Source organism: Sinohyriopsis cumingii, chromosome 9, assembly GCF_028554795.1.
Source record: "Sinohyriopsis cumingii isolate HCF-2022 chromosome 9, ASM2855479v2, whole genome shotgun sequence".
Lineage (NCBI taxonomy): Eukaryota > Metazoa > Mollusca > Bivalvia > Unionida > Unionidae > Sinohyriopsis > Sinohyriopsis cumingii.
Genome location: NC_142969.1, coordinates 13,769,185 through 13,796,499, shown reverse-complemented (window position 1 = coordinate 13,796,499; position 27,315 = coordinate 13,769,185). Strand labels below are relative to the sequence as shown.

The 27,315-nt window shown below is 34.7% G+C and overlaps 1 long non-coding RNA gene across 1 annotated transcript; it reads right to left on the bottom strand.

Moving 5' to 3' along the window:
* Nucleotides 1–599: 599 nt before the first annotated feature.
* On the bottom strand, nucleotides 600–27,064 carry LOC149791298 (uncharacterized). Its single transcript, XR_016423341.1, has 2 exons — nucleotides 26,924–27,064; nucleotides 600–2,524 (listed from the first exon to the last, which is right to left on the bottom strand). It is a non-coding gene; the product is annotated as an uncharacterized LOC149791298 (long non-coding RNA).
* Nucleotides 27,065–27,315: the final 251 nt, after the last annotated feature.

Sequence of the window (27,315 nt, the reverse complement as noted above, 5' to 3'; positions counted from 1 at the left end):
GTTACATTTGTCTCTACCTATGTTGATTTCAACGGGCAAATTGAGAATGCTCAAAAGGAAACAATGTTGGTCTGTGTATCTCAGTCTTTGTACGCTCGACTCAATGCATATCAAGGGAGTATAATGTGGTCTTTTACGCTATTATTTTAAATATGAGTGGTCCAAGAATTCGACTACATGTCTGTGTAGTGAATACATTGACAGCACTGATACTTAAATATCTGACAATTTTTCAATTCATTCAAATTTATGCTTGGGCAAAAGTCTCACTGAACGATCGTACAATGTAGATGTTTACATATTCTTGTACTGTCATGTCTTTTTCTACTAATTGCGCCTGGAAACGTGATTCAAGTATTCTGTGACATATCTTGGATATGTAGTACATAGTTAACACTGAAATAAAATTGATATTATCATTGGCGTGATTTCTTGATAAGTTTGTAGCAATGGATTCTATAAGTAATGATGCAAATAATGAGATCAATGGGGTGATGAGCTAGTATCTCCGCTGACTCTGTTGTGTTTATGTTGCCATGCTCAAATCAAACTACTATACCGGATTATGTCAAAAGTAAAATAAATTTCATAAATCAGCATAGATTTTCAAGCCATTTATTTCAATAAAGAAAATGTATTTCTCAAAATTAAAAAAGTACAACTTAATATGTAGCTTGAATTGTCTACACTGCTTGCCAACTGAATTTTAATTCATCTTTTTCAAGCACGTCTTTTTGTATCCAAATACGTGATACTGGGCACTATTTAAAGCTAATGGTTTAGGAAGTTAATTTCAATTTTATTGGCTGTATTCAGAATCTTAACATTTTTATTATTATTATTATTATTATTATTTGAAAGCTAAATACATTATATGTAGACTGCACAACATGACTAAAATATAAAGCATTTCAAATTTAAGAGAGGTATCCAGGGTCAAAATATGAGAAAAAACGCTGTCTTTAAAATAACCCGAACCATCAAATACATATATATTTCTCCATTTTATGCATGTTTTCATAATTTATCATGTTTGGCATCATTTGAAAGCTGAATCAAATTCCTGAAAAACTTCACAATCTTTTGAGAAGCTACTTTTTATTTTATTTAAGATCAATATCCAAAGTCCGAACATGTAAATTCTCTTTGAAATTACTTAACTATCTTTTCTGTCAAATGTGTTAAATACCTATTATTTGTTCTAATTAATACATATTCTATTAGATCAAATTATCTTGTCATATCATTTAAGAGTTATATAAATTTTCGGTAGACTGGGAAATGTTCAAAAACCAAATAAATTTTGGGTAGATTGGGAAATGTTCATAAACTAAATAAATTTCCGGTAGACATGGAAATGTTCAAAAACCAAATAAATTTTAGGTAGACTGGGAGATGCTCAAAAACAACATTTCAAGTTTACAGTCAGTGTGTAGAGTCTAGTATTATCCATAAATTGCGCTTTTTTATTATAGAAAACCTGGACTGGATTACTACTCGTACGCTCAAGAATCAGTTGTTCTGATTAAAGCATTTCGTCACGATTCGTGTTTCAAGTTTGGTTTTGTTTTGTTTAAAACCAGATTAGATTCTCTGCAAACTGCTCAATTATTGGAATAACATATAATATATTTGATGCAGTATCTAATGGCAAACACCATGTATAAACATGATACGGACACAATCATAGACCAATTTGCGTTCAATTCCAATTTTATTTTCAAAATTCGTCTTGATTTGTTTTTAATAAAAAGTTTTTACTGTTAGAAAACTATTATTTTGCTGTTATCCAGATAATTTTCGCAGAAAAGTATTAAGAAACAAATTACAGTATAACAGAAGGCACTTCATTACATCTCTCTCTCTCTCTCTTTTATTTGCTGTTTGTATCTTGATACATTTGTGTAAATGATATCTAAAGTGGGTGAGGGGTAAACGCATGACACACTTTGAATAAATTTCACTGCATAAAATGCACTAGTGTAATCGATTTCATGATTCATGACTTTTCTTTGTCGCACGATGCAATTTTTATCAGTCTAAATCCTTATCAAAGAGGCTAGGCGCAAATTGTATAATAATAGCACGCAGTCACACTTTAATTCAGAAAATCTTTTTTTCTAATGTGAATCAATTATCCATGGAAGCAGATTACATTCTGTTACTTATGAGTTTACACGGGATCGTCTTAACACTCAAATACGTGGAACTGAAACTGGTCCAAAGGCAAATGTCTAAAATCCTTAGTACAGAATGGACACGTCATATCGTGACTGGACGAATTTTCTGTCCGTCCACATGTTTGTTTGCTTGGGTGTGTCAATTTTGTACATTTTCTTTGAGTCAATGTATCAAATTCATCAATTTCTTCTCCTTCTGAAGGGTGGCGTCTTCTGTGAGGCAGGTCGCGTAGTTTCATTTTATTACTTGTTGGCGGTGAAGAAACTGTATGACCACCTTGTTTGGTCGATTCTGAGGATACATTTTTCTGCATCTTTTGATCGGTCTGGAAGTTACTGATTATCTGAAGAGATAAAAATATGCGATTGCGTTAGAATAAATATCAACAAATAATAATGATATATATTATTTCTAATCACAAAATGACTGAAAATACATCATAATTATCCTGATATGAAAATTTAGTACACAGTGCTTTAGTGGATGGATGGGTGGATGGATGAATGAATGGAAGAATATATGTGTAGACGTATATCATAAAAGATCCAAAGATGCTCATCGTTCATTTAATTTCAGGTTATCACAGAATATCACTTACAGTCCTACTTAGAAGTCATACAGATACAAGCACGTTCACAACTGTGGTACACAAAAGAAATTCCAGACCTAAAATTAGGGTACGGAAAACGAATTTAATACCAAAACTATTTGTGTATAATAATAATAAAAATAATAAAAATTAAAAATTAAAATTTTTGAAAGACCGCGTATATATTACAGAATATAGCTTTAATTCATACCTATTACAGTAAGTATACATGGAGATGCTTCACAAGATGCAAGCACATGACCGTTGCCAAATGTTAGCTACAAATTTTATTTTATCAATGTCATCCAAGTCAAGGAAGATTAAAGAAGTTTTGAACAATAACTGATGAAAAGAGACCGCCTTCTTTTATTATACTGCTGATAACGAAGCAGATGAACGCTCCTCGTCTTCAATAGAATTACCTTCATATAATTTACCATGCTTTTCGTCTACTTTGAGTCCAACACATCTTCCTGCTTCTACTCGTATAGGTAGCATCTCACATCTGAACCGCGTTAGCTGTGTCAATTCCTTTTTAGAAAGATTTGCATAAAATACTCTCGGTCCCATAAATTTATTAAGATAAAGTCGGAAGTTTAGAAAGTAAATTTACATTATTTTTTTAAATCATTCTTTTATTTTGACCATTTTGTTCTTGTAGAGTTTGAAAATCACAAAAATGCATGTGTGTAGTGTTACGACTCTTACAATAATTAACAGAAAAGAGTGATGACAACACGCTTTGTAAAATTTAACAAATAATTTATTTGCCTAGAATACAGAGTGAAAAATGAGAAAAAAGAACTTACGGTATTGCGAATTAAATCCAAAAGTAATCCAAGAATTAAAGACGCACGTCCTAGTAATAAAAAGTCCAGAATAAAACTCAGTTCAAGTCCCGAAGAGATCCAAAATTGAAGGCGCTGACGTGTCTGTTATGGTCTACGAAGTGCTGATGTGACAACAATCTTTTGTTGAATAACATAAATATTATTCCAGGCTTGAATTTAGTATAAATCCTAATGAATGTCTTTATCCAAGAATTATGTCAGAGCACTTTTGTATTTCCGGAGAAAGAATCACTTCAATTCAATAATTTGAAGAAAGAAAAAAAACACAGCCCAAACTGGTCACAACATAATACAACTTAAAGTGTAAGATGTTAAAACACAACTGCTAAGATCCTCACAGTCACAAGATAATAGAGTTCTCTGCTTGACCTCAGGTCAAATTGGCATTTTCTAAAAACAACCCTTACCTAATGGAAAATAACTTTCTAGAAGATCTAATGGGCCTTGTTTATTTATAACACAATAGTCTGTAAAATTCACATGGGAATCTCCATAACCCTGATCAACATATTTACCACTTCTTTACCTGAATAATAGTTCGGTTAATAAGCTCATACACATATTAATAGTTGTTTACATAAATGGAAAAAAAATATAAACAGTCAATCATGTCAAGCAGAAATGAACTCAATTTTGGACAAGGTCAAGTCCAGCAAAGAATGAATGTTACATTACAATAACATGTAATGAAATTTTAAAAAATTAAAACTAACCGACAAACAATTAAATTTAATATATCTAACAGCAGAAATATGTCCCATTTCAAAGCTCTCGAACACAGAATTTATTCAGAGCGTCAGGAATTGTCATATCGTTAGTTTTATGTGCAGACATTTTTGTAAGTCTATCATCATCTACATTGATCAGGTGGTTCCATAACGAGAGTATATTTTGCACAATGCCTCTTTCAACATGGAGGCCAAACCATTTCGCGACTTACCGAAAGAATCTGCTTAAAACGATGGAAACCTCAGTTGTTCCAATTCGCTCTGTTCTTCACTATATCCAGTCTGTAATAAAGTTTTAAAGCCGATACCCACAGTAGCAGCCCATAACAGGTACCACACAGGAATGGAAAAAGTTCGAATACCGATTTAAAGTGATGTACATTTCATATTATATCCTGTAGTGCTCTACATTCGGATTTCGATAATGCGCCTGCTATATGAATGTATTCTGAATACTCACGTCAAATAATTTTAATATATTTCTAATGACTCGTATTCAGACTAGTTTCCGTCTTATATGAAACTGAAAGGAACGTCTTGATTTCGTCTTTCGGAAATGATTACATGTGATTTTGTGTAGTTAGTTCTCCCTCGCCATTTGCACCGTAAATTAACATCATCAAACATTTGATGCAATCAAGCATGACTGAAAAGCGCAATGTTAGCTGCATGCAAAAGCGGTATACATATTTTCTGCATCGACATCAACACCCCAGTTTAGATCTTTGAATCCAGAGGCAATGTCATTAATATAAAGAGCAAAAAATGTTTGGGGCTGGTTATTTCCTTAACGATCAATGATGAACGAATAATCCTGTCTGAAAAACATCCCGATGTAGCCGTACACACACACACACACACACACACACACACACACACACATATATAGTCTAAGATATGTTTCACAGACATATCAGATGTGGTACAACTGCCCTTAGCAGATGATCGGATACCAAACAATTTATTACTGAATTCAATATACGAGTACATTTTGGTCACCACAAATATTTCTGCAAAACACAAATAAGCCACTAATGTATGTTGGCGTTGTAATTTGCAGAAGAATTATACAGCTTGTTCGCCTGATATGTCTGCGCCAAACTGGAAACTTCGAGAAGTTGCGAATGAAAAAATAGTTGCATTAGTAACTTTTCGGTCAATCTATCGGCATATATTAGATGTATGATCCGTATGACTGAACGTTCAATTTTATGATCAACTACAATGAGTTGGAACAGGAGACTATACGCAACTGAGCAACGTCCTCTCGATGAGCTCCAGTAATCGCTCTGAATGTACATAATGTACATGTCCCACGTAAACCCTGACATTAAAACCCATATCCTTTTATTCTTTTCGCACAGCTCAGACTCTACTCCACTTGTTCCAACACAGTTTTGAGGAACAATAAATAATCGGTATTCTATTGTGTGAAATTATTTCAGATAACTCTAACAAAAAAAACCCATGTAAAACAATCACAACTCAAAACAAAAGGCTCCGGTCAAAGGCCGGTGCCAAAAACAAACACTTAAATTACAAAATAAATAGATGAAACAAATTTCAAGATCGCTTCAATCAACATAAATGGGATAAACGAGGAAAAGCTAGAGAGATTATGTAATGTGACACAAATGTACGATGTTATAATGATACAAGAAACACACAACAAGTTAACGGATGAAACAAGAGCAAAAATAGAGGAAAAACTAAACGCAGTTATAATAAAAAGTGATAAACAAGGGTATAAAAGGGCAGGGATGGCAATAACAATTAAAAACAACATAAACATACAACGGGAACACTTACAAGAAGGGGATTATTTTAAAGGGAGGGTCATGTATATTAAAATCAAAGATTGGCATGTAGTTAATTTTTTTTGGCGGCACACAGAAACAAGAAAAAGATTTTTGTAGAAAATCTAAGCGTGTATCTAAAGATAACACAATGGAAAAACTTATTGTAGGAGGAGATTTCAATTGGATTTGTTGTTGTTGTTCTTGTAGTGTTTTAAGCAATTTTTCAGCACACGATAGGCTATACATGGCGGCCAGTATTAATGGTGGAGGAAGAACCTGAGAAAACCCCCGGAAAGAACCACCGACCCACAAGAAGCTACTAGCAAGCTTTCTCACATACCCACACTGGCCGAATCTGATACTCGAACCCACGCAGACAGAGGTGAGATGGCAGTGATCCGTAACGGAGAGCGCTTTGGACCATTCGGCCACTCGGGGCCCCGAATTGGATTGGTGATCAAAAAGATAGCAAATCGGCCTTAATGCCTCATGACCAACTTTTAAGAGTGGACATGAACAACTTCCTACAAAACCACAAACTACACGATGCTTATAGTAGATTAAGCATGATAAGGAAGGGTTATACATACGAATACAGGGAAGAGCAAGCCAGCAGGCTAGACACATTTTATGTATCCAACTTAGAAAATGTAACAGACTGTATAACAGCTAATTGTAAAATATCAGGTCATAACTTGATAGAAATAGAAATTGGGGGCGGGGAAATGGAAGTTAAACAAAGGGATTTTAGCAAATTATAAAAGAACAACTAGACGGTTTTATAATGATAGGTTACACTGATATAATAAACAAATGGGACAAGCAAAAACAGGTAATAAGTATAAACTATTTTAAAATCAGGATGGAAAAACTGAAACAAGAAATTAAAAGGTTTATAGATACAGCAGGTGTAAGGAAGACAAACAAAAAGCTCAAAAAGCGGTTAAACGCGAGATTATGGAAGAGAAACAAAGGAAGGAAAAAGGAGTGGGAAAATTCACAAAATTGTATTTAAAAAAGAGTAGATGGTCTATATAAAAGAGAAGAACTGAAAAAGGGAGGAGAGAAGAATTTGGACAAAATAAGGGAGGGAAACATCATCTATAGACACACAAAAAAATGAAATTCTAAAAAGCATAAAACGATACTATGAAGACTTATACGTCTCACAAATTTTTTCAAAAAAACATATAAATGAATACTTGCTTGAAGAAGAACACAAGGACGTGTGTGATGATTTCATCTCAATCTCATCCCTGGCCAAAGGGAAATCGACAGGGATGGAATGGTCTTACGGCGGAATTCTATTTAAAACTCCAAGCAGAACTATCGCCGATACTATGGTCTTTACATAACAATATTTTTCCAGGGAAAGAGATAATGTCCAAATGTATGAGGGAGGGAATGATTACACTACGGGAGGGTGACGGGGGAAGGGAGGCTAAAAAACTGGAGGCCGATCTCCATATTTAACATCAATTACAAAATCTTGAACAAAATTCTATCAAATAGGATTAAAAACTGTAAGGGAAATAAAAATCAAAGCTGTGTCGAAACAGGTAGAGATATTGAGACTAATATTCTGAGCATACAAACCGTAACAGCCTATATAACACAAAGTGGGCAAAAGTGGACCATCGTCCTCTTCGACCGAGAGAAGGATTATGACAGATTAGAACAGAACTACATGCAACAAGTATTATAAAAATTTGGTTTCGGACAAATATTTCCGAAAATGGACGGAAATCCTGTACACATTAATAACTTCGAAAGTAAAGGTAAATGGTGCAATAACGGAAGAATTTGAAATCCAAAGGTCAGTGAGGCAAGGATGCCCACTGTCCATGTTGTTTCCCTTTACTCACGTTTGTGCGTCAGGGACGCACGATTGAGAAAATTTACGCACACGTTTAGTTGCCGTGCGGTTTTTTTTTGTTGTTTTTTTGTGTTTTTTTTTTGACGCAAAGGATTCGCACAATGCGATCAGGATTTATTTAACATCCAATGCTTTGGATGAGGATGGCATCGTGGTTCCCTGCTTTGTATGCTCCCTGCGTTGCACTCTGCTATTCGTATAGCTGAGTGCAACGCATGGAGCATACGAAACAGGGAACCAGACTAGGATAGGTTATATTATGACGGAATAACTTCCTCTAATCTCGCCAGCTCTCACGCGATTTCCATCGAGAACAGCAAGATGTTATACGGATGTTTAACCTCAATGCTTGTTGAAATAGAAAGTGATCTCCAGATTAAAACGGCGTGCACTAAGAATCGTTAGCGAAGAAAGTGAAAGAAGCAGAACACAAAAGAGTAAATGTGGATCTAACTTTAATGAAAAGTGGAGAAAATAACTCCCTTGACTGGAATACGACACATCCATTAGGATTACCGGTGTGACTTCTGATCGCGTGATTGCGAAGACTGCAAAAGTGAATAATACTTTCGTGAGAGGGTTTAAGAAATTAACAAAAAATCTGCCCTCGTTCGCCACAAGATATCTGGAGAACACATTATCACCCAAGACATTCTTTCGCAACAAAGAAATCCGTAAACTTGCAAAGACAAATGCGTTATTTGAATTACAAAGTCAAGGGGTAATTGCAGATTTTGTTGGTTTTTAACTTTGCTGCAATAAAAGAAAGATCTTAAAGTTCAAGTGTAACTTATTAGAAAGAAGATGAATCATTAGCCTCTTTGATTTTAGGATAAATATGTTCTAGGACGAAGTACAATGAAACTGATGATAGTGCACATTTTATGACAGGCAGTAAATTAACTGCCATTTAGTTAAAAAGATTTGTTTGGCTTTTTGTATTGGCTTAGATGTAATGTGTTGGTCCATAATATTGCTACAAAAATATGTGCTACTTTAAGCTAAAAGAAAAATGAATTATTAAAATTATTCTTTTTGAACGGACAATGCATTTGTTTGTTAATTGTGCATGTTGGTTTATTTGTATGTTTAGAGACAAAGATATAGTATATTGTACAAGTTGCAATATCCTTTTTCAAGCTGAAAAATTATGGGTCAGATGAAAATTTGTCAGTAACAGTTTTGCCCCTCCCCCCTTATTTATTTGACCCCCAGTTCTGACACTAAGGGTTTTCTAACCCTCAATTTTACTCCCCTGGGGGATATACTACGTAATAACAATTAAAATCTCGAGCCATAACATAAGAAACAACCCGAATATAGAAGGTGTATGTATTCCAAACCTAAAGTATGAGTTAAGTATGTTCCAACATGCAGATGATTACACAAACTTTATCAGAGAAGCAAATTCTTTCAAGCACTTGCAAAAAGAATTTTAAAACTTTGGAAAAGCCTCAGTCTCATAGATAAATAATGGAAAAGCAGAAATTCTAAAGATAGGAAACTTGCGGGTTAGTCATCCCGGACTCCCACCCCCACCTAATAAAAAGATACGGTCAAGGTCCAAGGCAAATCTTCGGCCACAAAGCAGATGTAGAAAACTATAAATACATAGAAACAAAGATAAATGAGAATATAGAGATCTGGGCGCTTGTGCCACTGTGCATAATGGAGCGGTCCAAGTCACCAAAACGTACATGTATAGTAACATGAATTATATTTTAAATTCCATAGACTTAGAGAATAAAAAATAAAACAATTAGATAAAACAATTATTCGCTATATGTGGAACAATAAATAGCACACCCTAACCAAGGAAACGTTATAGAAGCCAAAAAAATGGGGGTGGGGATTGGGAATCCCCAATCAGATATTAGCAAAGGTAGCAAATATTATCAACAGAATTAAGAAAATAAAATCAATTCCGACGTTCGCTTGGGAAGCCATATATATATATATATATATATATATATATATATATATATATATATATATATATATATATATTGGATCGGTGTCACCTTAAAAAACGCCCAGATAGATATATATAGGAGCAACCTCCTGACAAAAAACCTAGAAGTCCCAAAGAAATACAGAAGGATTAAGCATATAATTTTCAGATATAGAGACAAAAAAGAAATATGGGGAAAACGAGAGAGAGAGAGAGAGAGAGAGAGAAAACTTATGATTAGATAAGAGAGAAACTAACAAAACAAAAAACAAAATATAAAGTAGAAGAGAGAAATTTAAAAATAGACTGGTTAACAGTATAGAGGGTATGGGAAGGGATAAAATCCCTAAAAGTCAAGAGCATGGTTTACAAATACCTTCAAGATGTGTGGCTGACAGGCGATGTAGCTCTAAAACGCCATATCATTAGGGTAGTTCCAAAATGTCCCATGTTTAATAAGGCCACTTTTACCAAATACCATACAACTGCCCAATGGAAGGCAAATAAAATAGAGAGGGTAAACCTAATCATAAAATTATACCAAAGAGGGAGATATCGGAGAGACAAATTAATATACCTGGATGGATTACAATACAAAAACCTAATCACAAATGGCATGGATTATATTGTGAAAACCATGTTAAAATGTGGACAAGTAATACGTTTAAGGCACTAAGATAAATATAACATTTTCTATGCCCCCGGCTAGACCACTGTGGGAGATGAACACCAGTTCATCGCCCCGCCTATGGGGCAGTTCCAGTCAGTGCGCGGGCTGACGACCCTCACTCGCATGTCACATGTACGGGTGTGTGGGAGACATAGCCTTTAATCAAATCGTCAGTTACCCTCTCTAAACAATATCAGTCTAATCTCACTATACAAAAAGGGAAACATCTCTCTGACAAGGGACAGGGAACCTGGATACCTGATGAGTGATGAGCGAAGATAACACAGGGCTATGTCACATGGTGCTACGCGAAGTTAACAGGCCTGTCGGGGAGCACGGGAAAAGCCGGTAGCAGAAAATGGACAAGCAGTGTGTGTGTGATTAGAATTTTTAACGCAGCTTGAATTTTTGTCCCCAGTCAAATCGCTACGATGTCTGCAGTGTGGCAGTTTATAGTGATGTCTAGCACTGGGGCATCATGTCGCATGATGACCTACCCAGTCCCATTATCCTGACACCAGGACGACCAGTCCTAACACTCACCTCTTAACGCTGAGCGCCAAGCGAGGTAGCTGTTAGTACCATTTTTGTAAGTCTTTGGTATGATTCGGCCGCAGATCGAACCCACGACCTCCCGATTCCGGGGCGGACTCTCTAACCACTAGGCCACCTGAGCGGTCCATGGACAAGCAAACAACAAAATAAGTGAAACATGAGTATAAGACAAACAAATGTTTCCCTGACATCTAACACAAACGGACACAAAAACACACATCAATATTTTTTTTACTTTCAGTTGAAATTTCGTCCTTGACCTTTTGTAGCTTCAATAGAGAATGCGTTTAACCGAGGCGGCACATAAGGCTCTGCCCAAACATAAGCAGGTAGAATAATAAATAAAACTAATCCTCCTGTTTACATAAGGGTTAGGCCGCAGTGCCCTCATTACTAATCCGCAAGAATGAGAGAACATAACAAAGACACAGAATACACGTTGAATTTTTTTTCAATATTTGTTCTATAGTATTAAAAGCCTCTCATCAAAAGAATCATAAATTCAAAAAAGATTCAATTTATTTTTACAAAATTAACTAAATGCGGAATTGTTTAATATTTTAAAAAATTAGACAACCACCCCATGTCGTCTAATATTTTGTTTATATTTAAAATAATAACAATAATAATAATAATACCATCCAATATCCGTCCATACACAAAAATCTACAGCACACAAACACCATTGCAATAACACATATAGTACACACAGGATTTTAGGAGATCCTTGGCAAAGATCACTAAAATATAATAGGGGAAAAGGAATCCGACAGAGACAGAGGTCTTCTGACGGATGAATTTCCCCTTTAGCTGAGAGGAACCAGCCTGGTTACCTCAACATTAGGGTAAAAAAACCGAAGAAAAAAACAATATCTAAATAAATATTGGGTTCAAATTTCTTTTTAGTCACAACGCACAACCAAAAAACCTCAGGGTACACAATAACACATAAAACTTTATATATTTTTTTCGTCAATCGGGGGTGGGGTGCGGGGCACCTGTACGGTACTCCCCCCCCAAAAAAACCCAAGAACAAAAAACCCAAAGTTTTGAGGAACAATGAGTAATTGGAACTCTATTGTGGGATACATATCAAATAACAGTGCCTTTGGCAACCTAGCACTGACAGCTTTAATCAGATTACCTGCCTGTGTGGGCAGGATGTGACCTAGAATTATTTACAAATTTTGGCATGACTCACATTTTCAAATGGCATTGAGTTTATATTTAGCGCAATCACTTGGAAACGTTTCTGGAAAGCTGCAAACTGTAGATCAATATCAGTCTGGGTCGGTTTTATTTTATCATTGATTATGAACATAATGTATTTTCTCGGTAAGCTTACCTAGATTTTTCTAGTCAATTATCACAAAGAATAGTTAACCTTGTGCATGCGTATCGATATTTCACAATGCAGTCTTTAGTCTTCTGAACAAAACAAAGTCTAAACTTCCGCAGATAGAAAAGTATATGAGCTGCAAGGAACCTATCTTACTAATAAATAATGCAGTCACTGAAATTTCTTACTCAAACATCATGGAATCATTAACATCCATTTTAATACAAGTCATGTAGTCATTAATATCTATCTTAGCAGCAAGTCATGTAGTCATTAAAATATATCTAATCAATGAGTCATGTAGTCATTAAAATCTAACTTACCAACTAGTAACGTATCATTAAAATCTATCTTACCAGTGAGTCATGTAGTCATTAAAAACCAACTTACCAATGAGTCACGTAGTCATTAAAATCTAACTTACGAACAAGTCATGTAGTCATTAAAATCTAACTTACCAACGAGTCACTTATCATTAAAATCTATCTTACCAACGAGTCATGTAGTCATTAAAATCCATCTTACCAATGAGTCACGTATCATTAAAATCTATCTTACCAATGAGTCATGTAGTCAATCTCTCTTACCAATGAGTGATATAGTCATTAAAATACGTCTAGCAGATGAATCACGTAGTCATTAAAACCTGTCTTACTCATGAGCCATGTAGCCATTATAATCCACCTTACCAATGAGTCGTGCAGTAATTACAATCTATCTTACCAATGACTCATGTAGTCATTAAAATCTGTCTTACCAATGGGTCACATAGTCATAAAATATATCTTACCGATGAATCATTTGGTCATTAAAATCTATCTTACCAATGACTCACGTAGTCATTTAAATCTATCTTACCAACATGTCATGTAGTCATTAAACTTTATCTTACGAAGTAGTCATGTAGTCATTAAAATATCTTACAAATGAGTCACGTAGTCATTAACATCCATCTTACCAACAAGTCATGTAGTCATTAAAATCTATCTTACCAACAAGTCATGTAGTCATTAAAATCCATATTTCCAATGAATCATGTATTCATCAAAATCTATCTTACCAATGAGTCATATAGTCATTAAAATCTGGCTTACCGATGAGTGATATAGTCATTAAAATACGTCTAGCAGATGAATCACGTAGTCATTAAAACCTGTCTTACTCATGAGCCATGTAGCCATTATAATCCACCTTACCAATGAGTCGTGCAGTAATTACAATCTATCTTACCAATGACTCATGTAGTCATTAAAATCTGTCTTACCAATGGGTCACATAGTCATAAAATATATCTTACCGATGAATCATTTGGTCATTAAAATCTATCTTACCAATGACTCACGTAGTCATTTAAATCTATCTTACCAACATGTCATGTAGTCATTAAACTTTATCTTACGAAGTAGTCATGTAGTCATTAAAATATCTTACAAATGAGTCACGTAGTCATTAACATCCATCTTACCAACAAGTCATGTAGTCATTAAAATCTATCTTACCAACAAGTCATGTAGTCATTAAAATCCATATTTCCAATGAATCATGTATTCATCAAAATCTATCTTACCAATGAGTCATATAGTCATTAAAATCTGGCTTACCGATGATTCACGTAGTCATTAAAATATGTCTTACCAATGAGTCATGTAGTCATTAAAATCCACCTTATCAACCAGTCATGTAGTCATCAAAATCTAACTTATCTATGGAACATATAGTCATCAAAATCTATCTTACCAATAGTCATATAGTCATTAAAATATGTCTTACCAATGAGTCATGTAGTCATCAGAATCCATCTTACCAATAAGTCATAAAGTCATTCAAATCTGTCTTACCAATGAGTCGTTTAGTCATTAAAATCTATCTTACCAATGTCATGTAGTTATTAAAATCTATCTTACCAAAAGGTCATGTTGTCTTCAAAATCTTTCTTACCAATAAGTCATATAGTCATTAAAATCTGTCTTACGAATGTCATGTAGTCATTAAAATCTAACCTACAAACAAGTCATGTAGTCATTAAAATCTATCTTACCAATGAGTCGTGTAGTCATTAAAATCTAACTTGCCAGCAAGTAATGTAGTCTATCAAATCTATCCTACCAACAAGTCTTGCCGTAATCAAAATATATCTTACCAGTGAGTCATTTAGTCACTAAAATCTATTTTACTATAAAGTCATTTAGTCATTAAAATCTATCTTACCAACAAGTCGTGTATTCATTGAAATCTATATTACCAATGAGTCATGTAGTCATTAAAATCTATCTGATTAACTAGTCATGTAGTTATTAAAATCTATCTTACCAACAATATTTGTAGTCATTAAAATATATATCTTACCAACGAGCCATTTAGTCATTAATATCTATCTTACCAACCAGTCATGTAGTCATTAGAATCTTTCTTATTAACAAGTCATGTAGTCATTTAAATCTAGCATACCAACCAGTCACGTAGTCATTAAAATCTATCTTACCAACCAGTCACGTAGTCATTAAAATATATCTTACCAATGAGTCATATAGCCATTAAAATCTATCTTATCAACAAGTCACGTAGTGATTAAAATCTATCTTAGCAACAAGTCACGTAGTGATTAAAATCTATCTTACCAATGAGTCATCTCGTCATTAAAATATATCTTACCAACCAGTCACGTAGTGATTAAAATCTATCTTATCAACAAGTCACGTAGTGATTAAAATCTATCTTATCAACAAGTCATGTAGTCATTAAAATCTATCTTATCAATGAGTCATGTGGTCATTAGAATCTTTCTTATTAACAAGTCATGTAGTCATTTAAATCTAGCATACCAACTAGTCACGTAGTCATTAAAACCTATCTTACCAACCAGTCACGCAGTGATTAAAATCTATCTTATCAACAAGTCATGTAGTCATTAATTAAAATATATCTTACCAACTAGTCACGTAGTGATGAAAATCTATCTTACCAATGAGTCATGTAGTCATTAAAATCTATCTTATCAACAAGTCACGTAGTGATTAAAATCTATCTTATCAACAAGTCACGTAGTGATTAAAATCTATCTTATCAACCAGTCATGTAGTCATTAAAATCTATCTTATCAACAAGTCACGTAGTGATTAAAATCTATCTTACCAATGAGTCATCTAGTCATTACAATCTATCTTTCTAACAAGTCATGTAGTCATCAAAATCTATCTTTCTAACAAGTCATGTAGTCATCAAAATCTAACTTTCTAACAAGTCATGTAGTCATTAAAATCTATCTTTCTAACAAGTCATGTAGTCATCAAATGTAAACGCTCTTGAAAATGATGCCAAAATGCATTATTGCTGAGCTTTTTCCAAAAATCAATGAAAATTTTAATACAACTTACGCAAATCGACGAAAATTTCAATACAATTAACGCAAGTCAATGAAATTTCAATAAAACTTACGCAAAAATAAACTTTCAGTACAATTTTCCCAAATCAATGAAAAGCTCAGTACAACTTACACAAATAAATCCGATTAGAGGAGCATAATTAACGTTCAAGTTCCCAATCAGTACCTATATTAATAATAATTAGAAACTTTACTATTCAATACCTTAGACACTATTCCTAAATTCCTACAATTAATGAAAAGAAAATAGCCAAAAATGAATACAACTTAATATAACAAGAGTATTGAATTTTTTGTCTCAATAATGAAAAGACCCTCTCAATTATTGAAAATTACAAACTTAATTGTGTAATTTTAAAAGTCAGGAGCGACTTATCATACACCCTCGAGTCGATTTTGTGCCCCTCTTTCTTTATATTTATTTGACTGCTAATGTAAATTATATATATAGTGGACTTGTACCTTTGACTCTTTTTGGACATCTGGTAGCATGAGATCAGAAGCGTTCTGGAGGCGTTATATGTTACATGTAACACTATTTGCAATATCGTCACCACCCCTCGAAAACTGATCGCGTACTTTTTAGGATACTTAGAAAATTTGTTGTTTCAGATAGGCACTTCAATTCGTATTTTCATTTATAATATTTCGATAATTTAGTTTCAATTATAGTTTATTTTTGGTATATTTAAGTTCATATATCAATTATAATTCGTTTTTGTTTCGTTATTTTCGTTGCATTTCAGTTAATTTCGTCAATTACTACCATCTTTTCTTTCATTTTCCGTGTTTAGGCGTTTCCTACTCGAAGCTCGTACCCTTGAGGTTACGCTCCACATTATTCACAAAATTTCACATTGATTTCCTTACCGGTATGTCGTTTGCACGAGATGTGATAATTGCGGCAAAAACTGCCCAATATTGGGACTTTCCATCTCTTACAATCCAAAATAAAATTCCCTATTTTCTAGCTGACGGTTGTATCGTATTTTAAAATCAGAATTATTCAGCTACCGACTAAATGCCATTTATGACCTCACGAAATTTCTTAAAAAGTAGTCAAAATTCGACATATTTAACATGTATCTGTTCCCAGTCAAAACTGACCTACATTTATACTCAAGTGAAGATTTAACTACCTGAAGTTAGCTTTCTGTGAACAAAGTTTTGAACAAAATCTGACCAGCTAGACTTTTTAAATTTCATCTCAAACATTTGATCTACATGTTTGTGTTAGCCCGAGTAATCACTTTGAGCGCGTTCTTTTGCATACGAACCCTGTGTTAAACATGGTGAGCTAGATAAAGGCATCATTAATAAGTACTAAATACCTAAATTAACGCCAGCATAAGCATTCATTAATTATAGTTTGTGTCAATATATGGTCCCAGAGATCAAATGACAGGCCAGTGATAAACATCACTATAAACTGCCACACTACAGACATCGTAGCAATATGACTGAAAAATTGTTAAAGCTACGTTAAAAATCTAAATCACACACACACACACACACACACACACACACATGACAGGACCATCACACGAAATACAAAATTGTGGAAAAGAACGTTCGAGGCCATCACACCAAATACGAAACTGTGGAAAGGAACATTAGAGACCATCATACGAAATACGAAGCTTTGGAAAGGAACGTTTGAGACCATCATATGAAATACGAAACTCTGGAAAGGAACTTTAGAGACCATCACATATGACCTAATCATATTGGCGACAAAAATAGAGTACAGTAAAAGATACAGATTATTACATGGTAACAACTTTAAATGTTTTAAAATAAACTTTTTAAAATTTGCTTTTTCACCTGTCTTAAAAGAGAGAAATTTGTTTTAAAGTGACCCAAAGTAAATTTAGTTGTTCCACTGCCAATTATGCCAACGGCTTCGTGGCATGTCATACATGTTTTCAAAACAAATGTTAAAAGTAACGAGGGGCCGCCGAACATAAACAAACAAACAAATAGTGACACGAGCCAGTTTTCCTACACTCTGAGAAACTAGCAGTCAAATAAACATCAACTGAAGACCCAGTAATTTCAGGAATGTCATTATCTGCTGTTTCATCAGCAAGAGTCAAAAGCAGATGACACATCTATTCCTATCACCCTAATGAAATAAGAAAACATCATACTGACTATACACAGCATTCTTAATTCATATGATATGTATCCAACATTTTGATTCCATGCTAACATTAAAAGAAACATTTGCTGCGGAAAATATCGAAGGGCGTTCCAGCGCAAATCAATTGAAATTTGTCTGAAATAATCGAACAGCTTGAGAGTTCTTCTCCAAAAATGAAAAACATAAAAGGCAGACAGACGGACATGTTTATAACTATAATCGCCCTCCAATGTCGTATTACACAACAAGGGAACAAAACAACATGTTTATTGTACGTCAGTCATCTTTGTTCTTTGATTGTATAAAGACTAACCAGGCCTCCTAAACAAAAAAATTCTGATGCTCACTATCTTACGGATGGATGGATATATATATATATATATATATATATATATATATATATATATATATATATATATATATATATATATATATATATATATATAGATAGATAGATAGATAGATCAGTGTGTGTGTGTGACTAGGGATACTTGTGTGTGCGCGCGCGCGTGCGTGTGTGTGTGTGTGTGTGTGTGTGTGTGTAATGGATAAAATACAACAGCCCTTATCCACTTGGAAGTAGAACGATGCTAATAAAGGTATGGACCTAAATCGGTTGGGACTAAATACCAGCTCCGTTTCAAACGGTTGCTAATCCAGGTATATAAGTATTCGGCTTTGGCTTTATTTAAAGACAAGAAACGGATATGACACAATATGACATGTATATAAGAATAATGTATTTGACCTTATTACAAGACAAGAAAGGGACATGATACAGTACGACATGCACATAAGAATGATGTATTCGACCTTGTTCCAAGACAAGAATCTGACACAACGCAATATAACAGAGTATACTGTATAAGATTGATGTATTTGGCCTTATTCCAAGACGAATCTGACACAATGCAATATAAAAGGGTATATAAGATTGATGTATTTGGCCTTATTCCAAGACAAGAATCTGACACAACGCGATATAAATGGGTATATAAGATTGATGTATTTGGCCTTATTCCAAGACAAGAATCTGACACAACGCGATATAAAAGGGTATATAAGATTGATGTATTTGGCCTTATTCCAAGACAAGAATCTGACACAACGCAATATAAAAGGGTATATAAGATTGATGTATTTGGCCTTATTCCAATAAAAGAATCTGACACAACGCAATATAACAGGGTAAATAGGATTCAAGTATTTGACCTTATTTCAAGACAAGCATTGAACATGGTTCAATAGGACAACAATTGTTCAATATATGCTGGTACTTCGTTGTGCCGTACATAGCAAATCAACAACGCCTTCTTCCTAGATCTGAGGTCAATATATATCCACTTTGTTCTCTCTGATTTGATTAATCCGTGAGACTAATGTAAAACACTTGAATCAAATATGCACTCCTGTCCTAACACCGAAACCAACTTACCCCTAGAACAATAATCGCTGTTCCATACAAAACCGAAACCAACTTACCCCTAGAACAATAATCACTGTTCCATACAAAACCGAAACCAACTTACCCCTAGAACAATAATCGCTGTTCCATACAAAACCGAAACCAACTTACCCCTAGAACAATAATCACTGTTCCATACAAAACCGAAACCAACTTACCCCTAGAATAATAATCACTGTTCCATACAAAACCGAAACCAACTTACCCCTAGAACAATAATCACTGTTCCACACAAACCCAAACAAAGTAACAAGGTAATCACAGACGCACGATGCAAGCAAGACACCAGTGGGAAACGACCCCCTAAACACATTGTTACCGATACAGGCATGATCATAATACAAGTTCTGAATAAAAGGGATACAAGGACAATACCACAGTATGTACATAAGAGTCGTGATACACTTACCTGGAGTTGCAAACGATGGGTACATCAGACTGGGTACAATGATTATACATGTACCTGAGTAAAAAAAAACCCAGGTATTATGTTCTCAGTGATATTTGTCCAACGTGTGTTAGCGTTCAAAATACAAGACAGATCATAGATCAGCTAAGGCTTACTTTATAAATTAATCCAACTATTCGGCATTGAAACGTTGTGACACATTTCTTGACTGTAATGTACCTGACTGTGATATCCTATTTTAAACGTCTCATTGGAAAGACCGGACTGACCATGGATACACGCACATAGGCGCAAGGAGAGTGGGGTGTGCACTTCCGCCCACCCCACCCCGATTTTATCTTTAAATATGTTTTGAGATACAACTGTAAAACGTAATAGCTGACCACTACATGTTTGCCCACCCCACCCCACCCCACCCCACCCCAAAAAAAAAAAAAAATTCTGCGTACGCCCTTTGACTGGCACCAAGGAATGGAAGGAGGGATAGTCATGTATGTTTCCATATAGGGACAAAGTTGATTTCGAAGTATCCACTGTAGTATTAATATGGATCGACTTGATAGTGTTGATATAAAGACGTTTGATTCATAACGTAGTTGGTGCACTTTGCATATAATGTGTGCAGTTTTCTATTTGTATATGTCATTATGTTATCATATCACATGATATGAATCTGACTGGTCCAAGTAAGCCCATGAAATTATTGCGCAGTAATTTCCTTACGACACCTTCTAGAATTTTTTATTTTTACTATTAATATCAAAATGATAGTCATGGGTCAGTGGATAGATGGTTGGGGTGTCGGCGTGTGAACGAAGCTTTGTTAATGTATATAAATGCTATTGTTAATGTATATTAATGCTACTGTTAATGTATATCAATGCTATTGTTAATGTATATCAATGCTACTGTTAATGTATATCAATGCTATTGTTAATGTATATCAATGCTAATGTCACTGATATTCAGTCTATTATAAGACTGTTTTCTAATGATAATTTGTTTTCAATAATTGTTGAGGATCCAACTATGGCTGCTTGTGTTCTAAATGAAGACATACATAAAATTAGGGTGTGGTCTGATCAATGGGTAGCAGATTTTAACTCCCAGAATCAATGACAGCATAAAGGAAATCACAATAAACATCACCCACAATTTTTTTAAAAAAATTATATGGTAATTAAGATTGTTAGTTCTCATAACTACTTGGACCTACCTCTGGATGTAACTCAATCTTATTCCATACATGTACAAGATGTAACCACAAAGGCAAGGTTTATATATAGCAGGAAGTTTGAAGTTCTTGCAGCACCATGTGTACGCAAGAAATGTTTATTAAATACTGTTTGATACTGTTGCAATATTTTGCATACAAGTTTCTTTGAATATCTACTTAGCCATCGGCACTGTTTTCAATTATCGACCTTCTTGCATTATCCACATAATATAAGTTACGATTATTATAAATGAGGAGAGTTCGAAATAAGTTTTAAGTTTTCAGCTTATCTCTTTGTTCTGATTTTGAGGTGCATTCTATAAAGATTCGAACAAGTTAACACTTCTTAAACCCTCAAGAATAATAGCCCACCCTGATCGAATACATCTACACACCTACCCCAGCACCTTCAAAGGTGGCGAGAAGACCGGGCCACTTGGAGAATTTGAGACTCCTGAACCCATGTTATATTCAAATCAAGAAAGGAATCCTATGCAAAAACAAGCCCATATAATTTACTATATAAAGATTAACAAGTATTTAAGAGACCAAAAATATCTGGTAAAAACCGACGCCGCTTAGGAGCTGAGGCCAGGGTCATATGTACCCACTTCCCTTTTTACTGGGCCTCCACCCACCATGACAACCTCTACGAGATTTATGTATTGTAATTCTTATTTGTGATACCATTTACGTAACCAGAAAGCAGTTGGGCGGAGAGAAGAATAATTAATACTCATATGCTTGACAAATTTAACTTGAAGTGAACATCTCTCTGATCTGTCTCCAAATATTAGTTCATTAACCTTTCGAACACTATGTACGTTTTGGGTAATGCACCTTCGTTGACCACCTTGGCGGACATGTATATGTGCTGAGTGCTTAACCGTGCTTTTTGGAACACTTTCGTTGTCAAATGTTCAGTTTCGGAGGTGTGTACTTTGGCACGTTGACAAACAGTTTTGGACGCAAGTACATCCTGCATGTTGTGCACAATCTCATAATAGTCTAATAAAAAGTGATCGGTTTTGTAAGAAAAAAAAACCCCACCAGAACCTGTGAAGTAACCTTTTTAAAAATAGATCTCGATTATGATTTGCCCATCCCAAGTGATTAACAAAATCAACCGTTTAAAACAAAACAACAACAGCCTAATATACCAAACGACACTGTCGACGCACAAAATAAATGGGACTCTACCTGTAGCCTAAAGACATTACCAATTATAGTTCATGGCTGAACAACTTTAAATCCCTAATCCTTAAAATAAACTTTCTTTTTTCCAAGCAGTCGTTGCATTTAACTCTGAATTGCATGTATATTTATAATCAGTGACAATAAATACACCAACTAACACGATATCGAATGAATTATATGTACACTTACTATCAATGACAATAGATACACCGATTAACACGATGTCTCATGAATTGTATGTACAGTTACTAATATTGTCACTAGATACACTGATTAACACGATATCGCATGAACTGTAAGTACAATTACTATCAGTGACACTAGATACCCCGATTAACACGATATTGCACAAAGTGCATGTACAATTACTATCAGTGACACTAGATACCCCGACTAACACGATATCGCAGAGAGTGTATGTACAATTACTATCCGTAACACTAGACACCCTTATTAACACGATATTGTATGAACCGTAAGTACAATTACTATCAGTGACACTAGATACCCCGATTAACACGATATCGCATGAACCGTAAGTACAATTACTATCAGTGACATTAGATACCCCGATTAACACGATATCGCACAAAGTATATGTACAATTACTATCAGTGAAACTAGATACCCCGATTGACACGATATAGCATGAATTGTGTGTACAGTTACTATCAGAGACACTAGATATGCCGACTAACGCGATATCGCATGAACTGTATGTACAATTAATATAAGTGGCACTAGATACCCAGACTAATACGATACTGCAAACCATTTAAACCTATCAGTTACTTTATTTTTTAAACACTTAATTAGCTTCATTGTACAGAGCCTGACAAAGCTAAACTTCCTGTCCTCGTGAATGAAAACGTACCTAATCAGATTATTTTTCATATTCCCCAACTAAACATTACTGTTACTATTGATATTACTAGCATAAACACTTATAAGTCGGCAGGATCCAATTCACACTAAACTTCTAAAAATGTCCACTTTGTCAACATTGTACTGAAAGATGAAATTAACTGAAGGATCGCTTCCTGAAAATTTGCCGATTCTCTGAAATCATTTAAGATACTAGCAATCCATAACGAAACTGAAAAAAGACATATCAAACGTTCGACCCATATCTGTACTACTTGTGCTACTGAGAGTGAAAAGAAAACATGTCAGCAAGGATCTCTTCAGATATCTCGAGAAGTATCAACCCCACACATGAATCATAGCTTGGTTACCAACAAACAAATGTCAAACTGTTTTGATGAAACTTGCAGAGCGCTATAGCCACCATAGGATGAATCGGATGGCCTTTGTGAAGTACTCTTCCTTGATGTTAAGAAAGCATTGGATTTATTGACCATTCAGTCGTTATTGGGAGATTACGAGCTTACAAGTTTTCTTCAAACTTATATACTTCGCTCAGATCAAACCTTGCTAACATATTAAACGTTATTTGTAGAGGTGAATGTACTTAGGATTTTTGGGATATATACTTCGCGGTGTTACCCAAGGTTCTATATTAGGACCCCTTCTTTTCCTAATGTCTGCCAATGAGTTACTTTTGTATCCTGTGTACTATAATACTGATTCTATTCGTGGACGACTCTAAATAACTTACATGTAGTAAATGTCTCAACTCCAAAAGAACGCTAGCTTCAAATTCAATCTCAACATCTTATGTTTTTAGTGTAGTCCAAAACAGAATATATATATATATATATATATATATATATATATATATATATATATATATATATATATATATATATATATATATATATATATATATATATATATATATATATATATGTGTGTGTGTGTGTGTGTGTGTGTGTGTGCCTTATACATATCTAGGTAAAAATAAAAATAAAATTTTGTACCAATACATCAGAGGGAATTCACATATCGATCACCTATGTGCAATAGTCGTTAAAATAATTAGCCTCCTAAACTTTCTGTCGAACTATCTACCTCTCCAGTCACTTCAACGTTTTGTTTATGGATATACACTACCACTTATAGCCGGGGGCTGTACCATGTAAGAAACACATCAAAAAGAATATAATCTATCCAGAATTGGAAAACTCACAAAAAGGGCTATTAAAATAAAATATGAAACTTGCGACTACTTTTGAAAACTTTTTTACCACTTCTACAGTGGCTACCAATACAAGTTAACTCTTACTGTATCGGCACAAACATTTTCAGATTCTATTGCTTCGTGCAAAAATTCATTAAATAAATTCCTTTTTGACCAGCTGAGACAGCACATCAAAGTTCCCTAGCACTTAATTTTACCTCGGTAGTCCAAACATTATGCGAGAGTGTGTTCATGTGGCAAACAAAATGCAATATTTGTTTTTTAATGATTTGTAATCAAAAGTCGTGTGTGTGTGTGTGTGTGTGTTAATTCTACATATATCTGTATGGCTACTGACATACTGAAATGTGTATGAAAGCGTATTATTAATGTGTGTATGTATATGTTCATCTGCTGCCCAATATTGTAATATATTAAGACTGTAACTCTGATGTGTATGGGTCCAAATTCGATTATACCCAAATGTGCGTACTTGATTTAATTATAATTATAACCTGTAAATATTTTGAGGACCACGTGACAGGTCTTTCATGACCAGATGTGTTGTTCTCTTTAAATAAATCCTATCATTGTTGCTGTTGTTGTTGTTGTTCTTCTTCTTCTTCTTATTATTATTATTATTATTATTATTAAATATAAACAAGCAAAAACGCTAAAGTTCTCAAGGGTAAATTTGGAGGAATATAGCAACGTTCGTGTGAGTGATGTGATCAATGAGATAATTTTGCCATTAAATACTTTTACTTACATTAGAAATGTTTGAATACTATTATGCTGAGTATGTGTTGTTAAATAATGAATGACGGTGTGTGTGTGTGTGTGTGTGTGTGTTTGTGTGTGTATGTGTGTGTGTACATTTATTTATTAATTTACACTGCTCTATTGATAAACATTACTCTAAAAGTAATTCAACATAACGCGCAGTTAAATTTCCTACGTGACATGGCTATGTGCACGCACTTATAGGGCACACGGTACTAATGATACGTAAAAATGGGAACCATCCTGTAAATAACATCAAAATAGAGCATATAAGGGATTGGCTGACCAGGATTGGTTAATAACGTAAGTTATGTTTTAGGAAAATGAATCTTTGAGAATTTATCCAAGTTGTAAGTGAAACAAAATAGAGACATTGTTTTATTGATGGAATTTCAGTTCTTTAATAGTCTTGGATTTGGAACATTCATTACTAACATTAGCACACGACTCTTTGGTGCTGGAATCGAAACAAATGTTTCAAATAAATGCAGGTCCAGAAAATGCCGCGGTTTCATCTATACTGATAAATATAGGTTTGATCATGAGCACTCAAAAATTTTAAGTTATTGAATTTTTAATATCATGGTGTTTGCATAGGTTTACTACGGGAACTGAATTAGTACCGTGAGTCCTAAAGGGCCAATCATTTATTCAGGTCACTGATCCAGTATCGAGTACAACCATGCACACAAGATAAGTTATCTTGTGATAACTTCGAAAATAATATACCGCCATTGGCAATACCAACATGTTACAATCATTACATTTCAATATAAACCAATATACAACTGAAATGGTCTGGATCCTGCTTCAATGATCAACGATAGAAATGGTCTGGATCCTGCTTCAATGATCAACGATAGAAATAATCTGGATCAAGCTTCAATGATCAACGATAACAAGTAGATAACTTGTAAAAAGTTATCTAATTTTCATCGGACAGTATGTTATACGGAACGGATTTTTAAAGCAAAATCTCAGACAGACATCTCTCACCTTCAAAAGAGTTATATAAATTATAACGGATTGCTTTTCAATAAGACACATATAAACACATACTGCAATAACAAGTAGTCAATCTTGTCGTTGTCGTAATCTTCCTTTCTCACCTCATTATTATTATTAGTAGTAGTAGTAGTACTGCACTGCTTGACAGAATTTCAAGTACATACCCGGCAGTACAATGGATAGAAGGCTTAGGTTGGTAGCTAGCTGGGCAAGCATATTTCGCGATGGGGAGTGGAGGCTTGGTAGGTAGATGGGTAAGCGTTTAGTGGTGGGGAGTGGAGGTTGGGTAGATAGGTGGGTAAGCGTTTAGTGGTGGGGAGTGGAGGCTGGGTAGGTAAGTGGGTAAGCGTTTAGTGGTGGGGAGTGGAAGCTGGGTAGGTAGGCGGTAACACATTTAGTAGTGGGAAGAAGAAAAGATTTGGTGGGTAGGAAACCACAACTGCTCAAATATCTTTCATAGGGTGAGGCGGTGAGAGGAAACTCAGGGCATCCACAATGAAGAGAGAGAGAGAGAGAGAGAGAGAGAGAGTGTTGTTGTTGTTGTTGTTGTGGGGTTTAACGCCATTTTTCAGCACACGATAGGCTATGCATGGCGGCCAGTATTAATGGTGGAGGAAGAACCCGGGAAAACCCCAGGAAGAACGAGAGAGAGAGAGAGAGAGAGAGAGAGAGAGAGAGAGAGAGAGAGTTTTGAGGCTAACCTGTATCCTGCTGGTTCAAACAGCTGTCAAGATCTTGGCGAAGAGAAATAACGAATTTACCGGGATAGACTAATCGATAGTAATACATAACGGAATTTGAGGGGATTTTCAGGTGCTATATTTAGAACACACTATTCAACATTTGCTCTATATACCTTACTCGGTTTTAGCGGTGCTCCCGGAGGCATATAGGAGAGAAATATACAAAACATTCTTTATTTTATTAGGGTCTACTTCCTACAAAAGGTGTTAGTGAAATTTATATTTTCACCTGTATTCAGGATAGGAACATCCAAAACAGTGTCCAGATTTACGTTAATCGCGAGGTCGGTGTCGATAATGATGCCGATTATCATTATCCTCTTCCTCCTTGAGTTTGCCCATCATAAATG